The sequence below is a fragment of the Syngnathus acus genome, chromosome 5, assembly GCF_901709675.1.
Source record: "Syngnathus acus chromosome 5, fSynAcu1.2, whole genome shotgun sequence".
NCBI classification, from domain to species: Eukaryota; Metazoa; Chordata; class Actinopteri; order Syngnathiformes; family Syngnathidae; genus Syngnathus; species Syngnathus acus.
Window position 1 is genome coordinate 4,759,559 of NC_051091.1, and position 13,538 is coordinate 4,773,096.

Below are 13,538 nucleotides of genomic sequence, written 5' to 3' on the forward strand. Positions count from 1 at the left end.
ACTGAAATACACTCATGAAAAAAAAAAAAAAACACAGCTAAGCATTATATCCAACTGTCAAATTGCCACTCCTCCATCGCCCCAACCCCGCCCCGCCCACGACAACTCATTACTTCAATTTGGCAAAAAGACCAAAACAGGTGGTAGACTGTCTCATTTGATCACTTTTGTGTCCCTCTCTTTATTTTAAATGGAATTGAGATGTGGGAGAGAATTAACCCATCTGTGGCAAAATGAGTCATCAGTCCTTTCTGAAGGTTGATAACGATGCCGTCAGCCAGAGTAAACTGCTTTTCTTGCAGCGATGGGGGGGGCGGTAACTTTTGTTAAGAAGCTCCCATAGAGTCGCTTGCTCCCTGCAGCGTGTGCTTATTTTGTGATGGAGAAGGTCATATTTCCTTTTAAAAGTATTTCATAAGTCCCACTTGGGTGTGATACAAATATGTTGATTTAAAAGGACCTTTGAATTTTCACCCAAATCAAAGTGTTTTTAACCTCTTTTACAGCACTTCCACTAATTTAGGGAAGAGAAGCAATGGATGATTTAGCACAGTCATTTTTTCTTTACCACTAAATATATTTGGTGGAAGTGTTTAGCAAGCTTATATGCCTAATATGTTACCCGTACACATATTGCTGTCAGCGTTTTAATACGGTGACACTTAATATATTATACAAAGTTAATTACTAATTACAGAAAAAAGCAGTTGAAATGAAGCCGTCTTGGGTTCAGTGTATTGACGTCGTAGCCTCTCTTCCATCTCGCAAAAATCCTCTGCGCCATTGCATGCATGTCTCCTGATCTCAGCTCACGCTTGACTTGGCAGGAACAATTTAAGGGCGCTCCGCCATACTCTACCTCCAGCGCTGACATAACAGAGAGGGCCGACTTTTCATGATTTTTTAATTTCCGCCTTACATCACGGCACTCAGAAGCCCAGGCGAAGTTTGCTGTTTTTCCAGACTATACATCTGGTTTTAATAAGCATATCGTTTTGCCGATCGTGTCGCGCTGAGACAATTTCGTTTTGTCACCTTTGCCTTGCACTTCTCCTGTTGTGTCTTGTGTTTTCCCGGGGCACAAGTGTGTTGTTTAAGTCTTCCATTACGGTACTGTAGTGTGAAAAGCAGAAAGCCTTTGAGTGGGGAGATTGATCATGTGACACGGAGACACTCAAGCTCAGGGTACACTAATATGCACCGACTGATTGAGCTAAGCAAATTTTTAACAGAAATATAATCATCAAAAGTTGTTTTATTTCAAAAAGTGCCCCCCAGGCCTTTTACTGGTTCGTGTTTCCCGTGTCGTTACAATCAAAAGCGTTCATCAGATCAGATGGAAGCCAGAGAAAGCCTGAACTCGCACTGTAAAGGTCACAGTTGCCTCCATTATTCATCAAGTAAGCCCAACCTAAGCAGGCAAAAAAGAAAAGAGACGATGAAGAGATTGCTTTAAAAAGGTGGCCCCTCTTTCTTTACACAGACAGCCTTGGCAAAAAAAAAAGAAGCAACGTTTCGCTATTGTCATGAGACGAATGGCGGAGTGACGGGAAAAAGACGTAAAGGGCACATGGCCTTCTCATGTGCGATCTGACTTGTGTGTTTAAAAAGACCGGTGTCACTGCTTTTAGCAATATCGCCTCTTTTAATGTCGGGAGACATTTTGTCATTTATGGGTCGTGCTATGAAGCTATGGATGCCTTCAGTTGTGACTTGTTTGTCCTTATGCAGCCGCTGCTAGCTGGTAGCAGTCGTGTTGCTAAGTGGATATTGTCAACTGTTTGGGCAAATATGCACAACATTTTCTATAGATGGGGCGGCATATAAGTGGTGCACTGTACATAAGAAAGTGAAAATTGCGTCCAGTTTCAAGTATGTCACTGGGCTGGCAAAGAGTTTGAAGAGACTCGTCTCATTTTGTGTCGTCAATGCGTATACGGTACGGCTCAGAAGCGTCATAGATGTGAAATGGTCAGTCTAATAATATTTGCGGTAGTCGATCTGATAAAAAAAAAAAATATTTTACCTTTGAGTTGACCTTCACAGTTTGTGAAACTTTGAGTAGACTGAACATTTGCCCATGAGGAAACTTGCGAGAGATTGAGCTGCACTTTTATGTCGAGAAATTTAATGCACGAATACCTTGATTTTTTTTTTTTTTTTTCTCTCTCCCCAAGTGACTCTGATCTCAGACTCGATGGTGATGCATCTGAAGTCAAAGGTTTGCCCAAGCCTTGTCCAAGTCTTCAACCATCACAGACGATTTATATTGCTATTGATTTCAAATGATATCAGATTCAAGATGTGGCAGGCTGATAAGTTGAAGGTCATTGACAGTCTGACTCAGCAATGGGATGCAACACATTTATTTCCATAGGTTTCCCTCAACGAGGCAAATCTGTAAGACTAAATCTGCAGTCGTTCTCCGCAAAATGATGATCGTTTTGAATTATGCAGCACTTTTTACCCGACGGAGCAGAGTACGTCAATATTTGTCATGTCTGATTCCAAAATCTGTTGAGGCGTTACCATTAGCCGCTAGCAACACGCTCCCAAATCAGTGACCCACAACAATCAAGCTCTCTAGAAATCCTCTTGTCGTTGCTGCTTTGGGAAATATTTCAGCAAAGCATGCAAGGAGAGATCCAAAACACAACACACATGACTTTCTTCTCTCTAACCTCCTCTGTTGTATTCTGTCAACACACCACCTCCGCAGAACAATGAGAATATTCTCTGATCCCCCGTTGTGCAAAGAGAGCTCACTTCTCCACTCAACTTTTTATTCTTATTTTTTCTTTTTTTATAACACCGTCTACTGTATCAGCAGAATTACTGCAGCGCTTCTTTGCTGCTGCAACTGCCTTGCTAGAGTGTGTCAAGCCTACAGGGGTTTGCTGCTTTGATCTACTGCACAATACCCAGTGTGTGAGGGGGGGAATCACGAATATATGCTCACACACCCGTACGCAAATGAGAACATGCACCAACAAATGCTCACACACACCTCTATAGAGACACCACACAAGCCTGCTCTTCCCCCCTCCATCTCTCTCTCTCACACACATCTCATTTATATCTCAAGGCTTTCTTCCGTTGAGCAGGAGATGTGACCTATGGCAGGAACAAGAAGCCGGCAGCTTAAGTTAGAGGAATCCAATAGTCAGCTCACAGACAAGACGAGTAATTATGCCTAAAGGAGGAACCGTCGAGGGGGAGAAGCCAATGAGGGTGAAGAAGATGATGCCCGGTGGGGATTGATGTCAGAGTTCCCATTGTCTTACCAATTAAAATTCATCCGGAAGGATTTTCACGTGAGCTTAATGTGTGTGTGAGGCTAAGTGTACCGCTTGTGGCTCAAGGGGAGGAAGGGGGGTGTTTTATGCATAAAGTATAGCTTGGATGTAGTCTGTGCGGTGGTCATGTGGTCACGCTCCACACATGACTCTTCACCGAATCTACTTGCTGGTGGTCTACGGACGTTGCAATATTAATGATACTTTTACTTCAAATTCATAAACAGCATTCCAATACTCACCAGTCTACTTTCCCTTGCTACCCTCCATGCCCTGACTGGCCCTTTGGTTTGATTTGAAAAATAAAAAGTGGCAAGTAGTCAAGAGTTCCTACTTCTCCTTTAATAACAATTTAATAGGGAAAAGCATTTTAGCACCCACAACATGAACTGAGCTGATGGTCGGCCTGCATCAGTGCAGTGACAGCGCCTGACGTAAACAACAAGTTCAATGATTTATTTACTACAATAAAGGGTCCATTCTTAGAAGACTAGCTTGGAGAGTCTCTCTCTCTCTCTCACTCACTTTCTCTCTCTCTTCACACTCATTAAGATATGGCAAGGGCTCCAGCTAATTTGGGCCAATCAAAGAGAAACAGGCTCATTTATCTCGGAGTTCCAATCACACTACCAGGGGAGTGCATGGAAAGAAAATAGGGTTGTTACACAAGGTCTCAACTGTTTGTTTCTCTCAACCTTCCACTTTTCACCTTGTTTCTGTATTTGATCCAGAACAAATATTAGTTTATGTTTAGGGCAAGATAGAAGTCTCGTCCTTCATCAAGGTATGCCTACAAAGCCAAAGGTCACTTGCATTAAAACTGAGATATCTTTCCACTGACAGGAAGATGTCTAATGTCTAATGAAGATTTATTTTCTATTCTATGCGTAGAGCAAATTGAAAGAAGCAAATAAATCAAACTAATGCTGTCATACAGATAGAGCGCATTAAATGTAAGAACATTCTGTAGCGCAGATGGCATTGTACATTTCCGTCTGCCGTCGTTCGGATTAAATTAAAAGACGAGAGCGGGCCTTGTTTTATGGCTAATACGAGCATAATGAGAGAGCCGTGGACCATTTGGAACAAATACATTTCGGCATGCGAGTGCTCTTATGAGCACATTGTCACTCATCTTAAATCACAATTTCCTTCATTTTTAATATATAATTGTTTTCCAAGCAGGACAGTGTACACAAACAGAATCTAGCAATAAAATAAAACTAAGCATAATTTTTGAAGATTATTTTACAAAAATTGAACACGAGAACTACAGCTTTATTTTATTAGTGGCTTTATTTTCATAAAATGACTTTTTTTGCTTGTAATCATTTTTCTCTCATGACATTTCTAGTCTCACATTTTGACTTTATTTTCTCCCCAGCTTGGAGTACTGTGTTTATTTTTCTTTCCAGTGCAGTTTCCTTTGTAAATTACCCGCCTTTCTTTTCCACTCCCCTCGTTATTTTCCCCAGTCCCTTCTCAAGTGAACAGTAGAGACAACACACGGGTTATTAACTGCACCCACGTTCCCCATAATCACCTCCTAGAATCAGACACAGGGTTGTTAGGCCTGCAATCATCTCACTTCTATCTTCTTCATCCCAGTGATGTTTTGCAGCCAGCAGCAAACACCTCCACGTCCTCTTCATCTCGCCATTAACTGTGGGGTGGGGTGGGGGTGGGGTACCTATGATGATGAGTCATGTGCTCAAGGCCACCCAGGCCTTTTTCATCTGCTGCCTGCCACCACCTCTCACTTCCAGCAAGCTTATAAGCAGTGGTGATGCCCACCACTGGCTCGCCAATAAGGTCGGTAGATACAGTATGTTCTTTCGTTTTTTTTTTTTTTCTGGGGTGGGGTGGGGGGGTGCAGGCAAGACTGAGGTCAGACTACCAGATGTGACTTGTCGTCCTTCCGCTATTACATTCCTTGTCTGCGGCAGCCTGCGTTGTCATCGGTGGATTCTCGTCAGAGCTTTGTCTCTTTATACAGTCGCCTCGGGATGTTCCAGGACAAGCTGCTGCTCAGACTGTCAATGCATTTTCAGTCACTCCATGTATGCCACCATGTCATATATGAAGAGCAGACTGCAGAAAATAAGCGCTAGCACTTTCAATTAGGTTGACATCTATAAGGTAAAGCTATTGGGTGTCACTTCCTGGACTGTATTTCAAGGGACTCTGAATGGTTTCCCCTCACCACCAAGTACTTCTAGTCTGAACTGACGTTCCACCCCGTGTTTTTAGATATCAGAGTTGAGAAGAGGTTAGAAACCGAGAGGAGTGTAAAGTTAATAGCCAGGGGTGGTTTTGTGATGCTGCTCTATGGAGAGACAGCCCTCCATCTCACTTATCTCCTGTTTGCTCAATTTCCTCGGTGTACATCAGTGCACCTGGGGTCCGACGGCAGCCTCCCAATACTCTTCAGCCGCAGACCTCGTAAGATAATAGCCAATCCCGCTCCCCACTCTCCCAAATCTGGGCCAAAAGACCTTGTGCTTTGTTTAAGATTTCCAATGAAAGAACCTGTGTCCCTGAGGCGGCAAGCTATTACCAAACCAGACATATTACATTCGGCTAAAAGCTCATGGGATGAGAAGTCTCCCATGGAGGCTGTATCCATTTCAAGGTAGTTTATTTATTTGTTTTGTCTGTAACTGTTTTGCTCTTCAGCTTGATTAGAATGTGGAAGATAATGTGTCCAGGGCTGTAATTACTGTGATGACAATAATGTGGAGTGTGCTTGTCTCAGCTTTTTATGATTGGCTTCCAATGAGAATGTTTAATTGGTACCCAAAAGGCTACATGAACAAGTTCAACACTTTAGAAAGTTAAGAGAGGCTATTTGTTCGGCAGAGAAATAAAACCTTTGTCAGGGAAAATATTGAACTGTGAACGCAGTGAGGAGTCTTAAACAAATGATTTATTGGTGCTGGCCAAAAAAATATGTTAAATAGTACCGGGTTTCTGCTGAAGGTGGATATTCCACTATAGTTTCTGCAAAGCTCCTGAAGCTCAAGGTAACAGGTCAGCGTGAGGCCACGGGCGTGTTTTGTGCCCGCGAGTGTACAGCAATTGATTGACACCTCATCACTCAAACCATCTGTCTCTTAATTGTTTTTTGTTCCTTGGGTGCCGTGGTTACTTAAAAATTAAATCAGAGGCTCAGGATGAGGCCAGAAGGGGCCTGATGTTTCCACTGTTCATTTAACTAAAATATTACTCGGCTCTGTTACAGACACTTTTAGCAAACAAGACTAAAACCGCCGCTTTAACTCATATTGGTGAGAAAAATCCATCACACAAACAGATATAGTTAAAAAAGGTAGTTCTTTTGTTGCTTTATGGTATTAAGAGTCGACCTGCTTTCTTATTTTCTTTTGCATTGTTTGCAAAAATGGCCAGGCCTGTTGGCTCAATTTCATTTGTTTACTTTGTGCATACTGAGCTTTGTTTTACAGTGCTCAAGGGTATCTTGGCTTTTCTGCCGCGGTGTCTCGCCGAGCAGACTGACCGTTATGGGCTACAGTAACATCCCGAGGGTACGCTCTTTCTGGTCAAAGAGGAAAAGAACCGCAGGTGAATCGTTAGGAAATTCAAAGCACAAATCGATAGGTAGAGCTGCTTGTAAGGAGCGCGCAAAGCAAACAGGCTTCGACTTCCCGATTGTCATACTATCAACATTTCATGATGATGTGACAGGAGGAGACGCACGTTGGGATAACCCTCTCGGGTCGTGTCCGTCACGACTGAGACATGCAATCTGTTAAGACTCCTCCGAGATTAAAGACAAAGACATGGCTGCCATGCACACATGCATGTAAAATGCAATCAATATTGCACAGAACAGAGAATTCTACTTTGGCTCACAGATGTGATAAAATCGCCTTTTGGTCATGCTGAAGCTGCACATTCAATTTGACAGGAACTTTTTTACAGTAGGGTGATTATTATTCGGTAGGGGGCAAATTATGAAACTCGAGCAAGGCACTTTTGTCATTTTAAGACAACTTCTGAATCAGTTCTATGGAGGTACAAGTCTTTCCCGCCCCCTCCCTTCTTGTAACCTTTTCCTCTGTTTGGGCATAATTGCACCATTAAAGCTTAAAAATATTCAGCTCCATTGTCAAAGTGTTAATCACAGTCACCATAATTACAATAATTTAGCAAAAGTGACCAAAATGTCCATTCACAGATGAAAAAATAACAGTAGAATAAATATTAAAATAAAATGAATAAAATACGATCATAAAATAATGTAATACAGTACAATAAATTGTTATACAAATAATAAAATAGCAGAAATGTATTACAAATAATCGTAGGAACTTTAGTCAAAATATGATGTCCTATTAAGGAAAATCTGTTTTTAACCTATTAAATACCGGTGAAACTGTTCTGTCAAATTATTGCGAACCGACAAGATTTAACCCAACTCCTGGAAAAGGTTGACTTTACAGCAGACTTGTATCTTGTAAAACCCACACTTGTAATGGAGGGGATCAGGCAAGTGGTTTCTATTTAATAGCCACCCCCTTCTCTAGCTAATGCCCTTAAATGATAGATTAAACAAGGAGGCTCTTTGGTGGTGGGGAGATCCGAGAGATCGTGAGAGAAATTAGAATTAGGCCAGGCTGATATAAAGATGGGAGCCGTGTTGCCACAAAGCAAGTCTCGCGCTCTTGCTTTCACATAAACATGTTGCCTTAATGCTAAGGCTAATCGAAGACTTGTGTGCTGAAGCAAAAAGCCAGGTGGAGAAGCGACAGTTTAAGCTTTTTTATGGTTTGGTGAATGTGGCTCTTTACAAGTAATACCTCCATTTCACAAGCGCTGTTTCACATTTGTCTCTGGAGAGCAGTCATTTGGAAGGAATTGATTGGAGGTAGGAAGTTAGATGCAATCAAAGGCGAGATCATAAAGAAGCAGATGGCACCGGGCGACGTGGTCCTTCCACTCGTCTTAACTACGGGGACATTAAACACAAGCGCACTGGCCCTACTCGCATTAGCATGATTCAACATGAGAATTGGCCAATGTCAAGAGAAAGTCAAGAATGTGTTTAAGCGTTATTGGAGTGCCTGGCGCTGTTGTAAAGTGCAACACCAAATGGCAGTTTTATTTTGTCTTTTTCTAGCCAGTATTGTGACTTTTAATTTAGCTCGCAAGGTGCTGTAGCTCTTGTATCATTTCCGAGTTAACTTTTTCCTGCCAAAGAGAACCACTTAACATTGACATGCTCACTCTGAGGTATTTACCGCTTCATTTAGCAGCAAGTGGACATGCTGGGCGTGCTCTCTAGCGATTCTCTTCAGGTGTCATCCCATTCACGTATGCATATTCATGTCTACGCTGTCTTTCTGACTGAAAGACTGTTGAGCAGCCGTCCGCTTGCAAGCTTGTCATGGCGGCTTCCTAACACTTGTCATTCACTTGTGGAAGCTGTCCGTTAACTCGCAGCTCATTAAACTGGCTCCCATCTCTTGCATCCCATTACAGTATCTTGACCAAAACATGAGCAAGTTCACAAGCATGTAATTAGTACATATTATAGTTAGTCATTTATTGCATTTGACTCCGCCTCCACCTTCTTATCATTGTAGATGTTCCATGCAAACTCCCTTTGTCTTTTCCAATCTTAAAAATATGTGCTATCATGTTTTTGCCATTTTAGCTCTTCCCTTCTCCTCTCCTCCAGAATAGCTTTGTTAGATTACTGTATTTTCCGCACTATAAGGCGCACCGGATTATAAGGCGCACCTTCAATGAATGGCCCATTTTAAAACTTTGTCCATATATAAGGTGCATAGAATAAATAACTCAACGTTGCTCAAATGTTAATGCAATCACAATATAGTAACACTCGAAATAGTGAAAACAATAACAATATATCAATAACTCAACGTTGCTCAAACGTTAATATCACACAACACAGAAAATAAACACGTAAAGCTTACTTTAATTATTTAGTCCTCATCTACGAATCCATATTGGTCCATATATAAAGCGCACCGGATTATAAGGCGCACTGTCGGCTTTTGAGAAAATTGGAGGTTTTTAGGTGCGCCTTATAGTGCGGAAAATACGGTAGGCCTTTTAAAAATTAGATAGGTGACGTGAGCGAGGCCGCTTTGTCTCTCTGACCTTTCCTGCTGGCTTGGCATATTTTTATCTGACACCCTTGGCACACTTATTTGTTGAAATCAGTTAAGGCAGTAAAGCTACATCCAGTCACATGGGCTCGCAAGTATTAAAGCTAAACGAACCGGGAGACGGTAACAGCTTGATGATTACTTATTAAGATTCATATTTCCTCCATCACCCAGCCACCGTGCCTGAATGTCACAATATATTAAGAAGTCGAATAGCCACAACCTCGATCCTCCCACTCTAAAAAGACACACAATGTTTTTTTTAGAAGACAAAGACAAGTCTGTGTTTCAGCCACGAGTCCTGGCGGAGGCAGTTTGTCTTCTCTTCAAGTGAGTTTAATTCACTGCGCCACGTTTGTAAGCATGTGTTCAGTCTAGCTAAACTAGTATAACTCTAATATTTGCAATTGTACCTCAGAGTGATACTTTAAAACGGCTACACTTTACATTTTGACGGCCAAGCCTTGGTAGTGTAACTAGGCGGTCCCTGGAAAATCGTTGCGTTTTTCAAAGTTCCTTTTGCTTCAAAGGAAATCTCACAAGAAAGGACTCCATTAATTTTATAGTATATGAAGCAACCGTCTTTCAAGCACATAACAGAACCTCTGAGCTACACTGAAATCACCATCGTGCTCATCAAAATGCAGAAGAGGAAATTGCATTGAAAAATAATGTTGACAAAGAATAGGCATCATTTTACGACTGCGTTTTTTTATTTATTTAAACTAACCCCGGTGGAATATACACTAGGCTCGAGTGTTAGATTTTTATCCGAACGCAAATGTACCGTTTCCTTTTATAAGTCAAACCAAGGAAATCATGCATGATTCGGGTACATAGAAATAAATATTGATCATCGGTTGTAGAGCCAATCAAGGTCTTTCTGAGTGAAGTAAGCGTTGCATAATGATGAATCAGGCCGCTCTGATCGCACATTTCCCCAATCTTTAAATATTCAGCTGACTTCATTCGTCATCCTAATGAGCAATGTGTAAAATAAAAAGGCCCATACATCACCGACATTGCTCAGCCACTTCTTCGTATTCAGTCAAAATGTGAATCCGCAGGAGATTTGCAGACAGCGCACCAGTTGAACTGTCTGCATCTGTGCGGGCCTTTTCATTTTACACTGTAATTTAATGATTCACCGCACATAGAAATAGCAGGAGTGCCATTGAGAAAAGCAACATGCCTACACAAATCTATTACTTGCTGGCGCAGAATCTGTATTGAGAAGAGACTTGTCTGATTCAAAGATGCCAGATTACGTATTCAGCATCTCAAGGACTGTGCGATAATTAGAAAAGGCGACCCGATCAAACCGCCCTCATAACATCTGTTTTTCAAACTTTACGGAATACATCCATTTATTCCAAATGAATGGCGCTATCACAAAGGAAGGTTGCACTTGATTGTAGATATTGTTATGAAAGCGCTCTCTTGAGCTATCAAAAGCTGGTGAACTGTATAGCTCACAGCGGTGCAAGGTCCAGCCGGGAGCATTAGTCTCTTTCCCTTTTTTTTTTTTCCCCCCTCCTACTTTACCCTGGATGCCATTTAAACGTTACTCTATTCTTTATATTCGTTGCTTATTGAGGCAAAAGAAGGTTGTGACCGTTGGCTTGCTGTTTGCAGTTTTTGAATGAGAGTACGGCTGATCAGTCGGTACCAGCACAGTCTAAGCACACGCATTAGTTAGCAATAAAGCAATAATAAAGTAGCTTAGTTAGCAATATAGCAATAACAAATAGAAATAGCAACAATTCTGATGAACTAAAAATCGGGCTTACTGGATTTTTCCTTCGCCTCCCGTAAAATCAGTTTACTCATTTTTGCTTGCTTACTCACAAACAAAAAAAACAGGTAAAGCTTCAGGTCATTTGGTCTGTCAAAAACATTTTGTCTTTGCTGTTGTCTTAGTGTGGCCCAGCTTGGCCAAAGTGCGCTCAGATGTCAGGTCAGTGGATAGTAATTGAAGCCAAATCTGTCACAACTTCTGTAAGTTGGAGGTGGCTCAGGGGCTTTAACCCCAGCAAACTGTAATCATTACGACCTTTTGAACCACGCTCGACAAGAAATAAAGCGCTCCGCTCGGAGTCGTGGAAAGAGCGGTCAAGGGCCGAACGGTGGCTGGGGAACGGGTCAGTGATTACAGTAAGAGGCCCGCTCCTTCATCGATTCCTCGGCTCAGGGCGGGGCTGGCAGAACGACTGGAGCGCTCACCGATGCCGAGTGCCGAAAATGGAGCTGATTCGAGGAAACAGGAAGCCGTGGAGGCCAAGGAGAGGCCAGGGACACAAAGAAGCAGAGATGGTGAAGTGTTTCTAAATAAGAAAAGGAAGCGAGCGGTGTGTACAGACAAAATGTGAGAAGGGGAACCCCCTGGGGGGATGTTCTCTTCTTGCTCAGCCAGGAAACAATTTAAATAAGTCTTCCAATTGGTTTACTTTGATTCACGGTTTCATTGTTATATATTTATTACTAGGAACTGCTCTCAGCATGAAGCTGGCGTGGTCATCACATGCACCGCCTTTAGTATAAATGGAGCTCAGCAAAATGAATTTTCAAGCTACTCGCCAGCCAGCCCCAATTGAACTCTTTTTTTTGCATTCCAGCTCTTATTTTCCTTCTATGGGGCCTCTTCATTGTTGTCATTTTACCCCCATTGAGCTAATCAGAGGTGGACTTTCCAAGAGTCGGAGCGAATAGACTCTAATTTATCCAAACACACACATGCTGTTCAACCACACATGCTGTTCTCACTGTTTGACACAAAAAAAGAAAAACACACATATTGGAACCTCAAGATTCATGCCTAAAAACCTGCTCTACAATTTTCTCCATAATAAATACCAGTTTGCAGTTTGTTTGTAATCATTCCCTGCCTATTGCTTAATACAATTGAGATTTACTAAGAACTCAAATAGTGTGAACTCATTTGTGCGTTCACTTAATCTAATAGATTACACGTGGTGGAGTTTTCGGTCTTCAAAACAAGCTTTTGCATTTTAGGTAGCTCTGATTACTTCTATGTTTCACTTCAGGGCGCAGAAGCAAATCCTGAATTTGTAAATTGCCATGGTTGTCAAAACACGTTGCCAGTGTTTCATCCGACTGCACACAAAAACAACTAGAGTCTGAAGCACAGCCACCTTCAATCCAACGCCCATAGGGATGCTAAATTTAGGCTCCACTTTCCATATTTCTTTTCATCAGCGCTAAGGCCATTGCCATCGTTTCTCCATCGTGAAAACGGAGCCAATGTGGAACTGCAAAATGGAGAGATTGACTTCATTGCTATGCAGCGTCTCCCCAACAGCTGATGGACGTTATTAAATCAAATTTATTTTGCGAGTGAATTCCAATTTCAAATGCGAAACCAGCGCATCCTGCTCGGACTCAATATTCGAACAATATTTACAGACCACACAAGTCGGCCGTCCACCGTTGTTTGTGAGCGAAGGGCTAGTCGAACGCACAATGCATGAATAATTCATACCCGGCTTGCAAAAATGCATTCAACACATTATGTATTCATCTTTGGCGAATGAAGACAAACTCCCGCCAAACTGCTTGAGGCAGTGAAAAGTGTTGTCTGCACGCAGCTAGGCAAGTAGTGAACATTAAAAGGAAAAGTACTCCAAGGGCCTGCTGCTGACAGAGGGGGTTCTCAACACATATTAGAACCTCAAGTTAAATGGTAAGCAGGGTGCAATATTATTCATTATTTTTGTCGAATCTCACAGGGATGATGCTGCCATCAGCATTTACTTAGCCTTCACTTTCTGGAAACTTGATAGGAAGCCATGCTGGTAAAATGGTAAAATTGCTGTCTGTGCGTTGTGGGTCATGCCATCGAAGATTATTTCATTTTGTACATGTTACCTTCACTTTATTCAGTCGATGGATAATTTGCTTGACACGCAAATTTGTGAACCGCACACATCTGACATTTAAATACTGCTGATGATGTGTAAACTAGCTTGTCGAGGGCAGCCTTATACCGTTGCACACCTCGGGTGGCCATTTTGAAGACACTTTTATCAAAGGTCCACGGGGTATGCTAGCAAGGCAGCCATTTTTACGA

The 13,538-nt window shown here is 42.0% G+C and overlaps 1 protein-coding gene and 1 long non-coding RNA gene across 3 annotated transcripts in view; both read left to right on the forward strand.

Annotated features, from left to right (window-relative positions):
- Nucleotides 1-13,538, forward strand: part of LOC119122923 (chemokine-like protein TAFA-1) — a 70,927-nt gene that overhangs the window by 14,691 nt on the left and 42,698 nt on the right. The gene's annotated exons all lie outside the window — the stretch shown is intronic.
- Nucleotides 1,532-2,942, forward strand: LOC119122924. The gene is made up of 2 exons (XR_005097974.1): nt 1,532-1,753; nt 1,904-2,942. It is a non-coding gene; the product is annotated as an uncharacterized LOC119122924 (long non-coding RNA).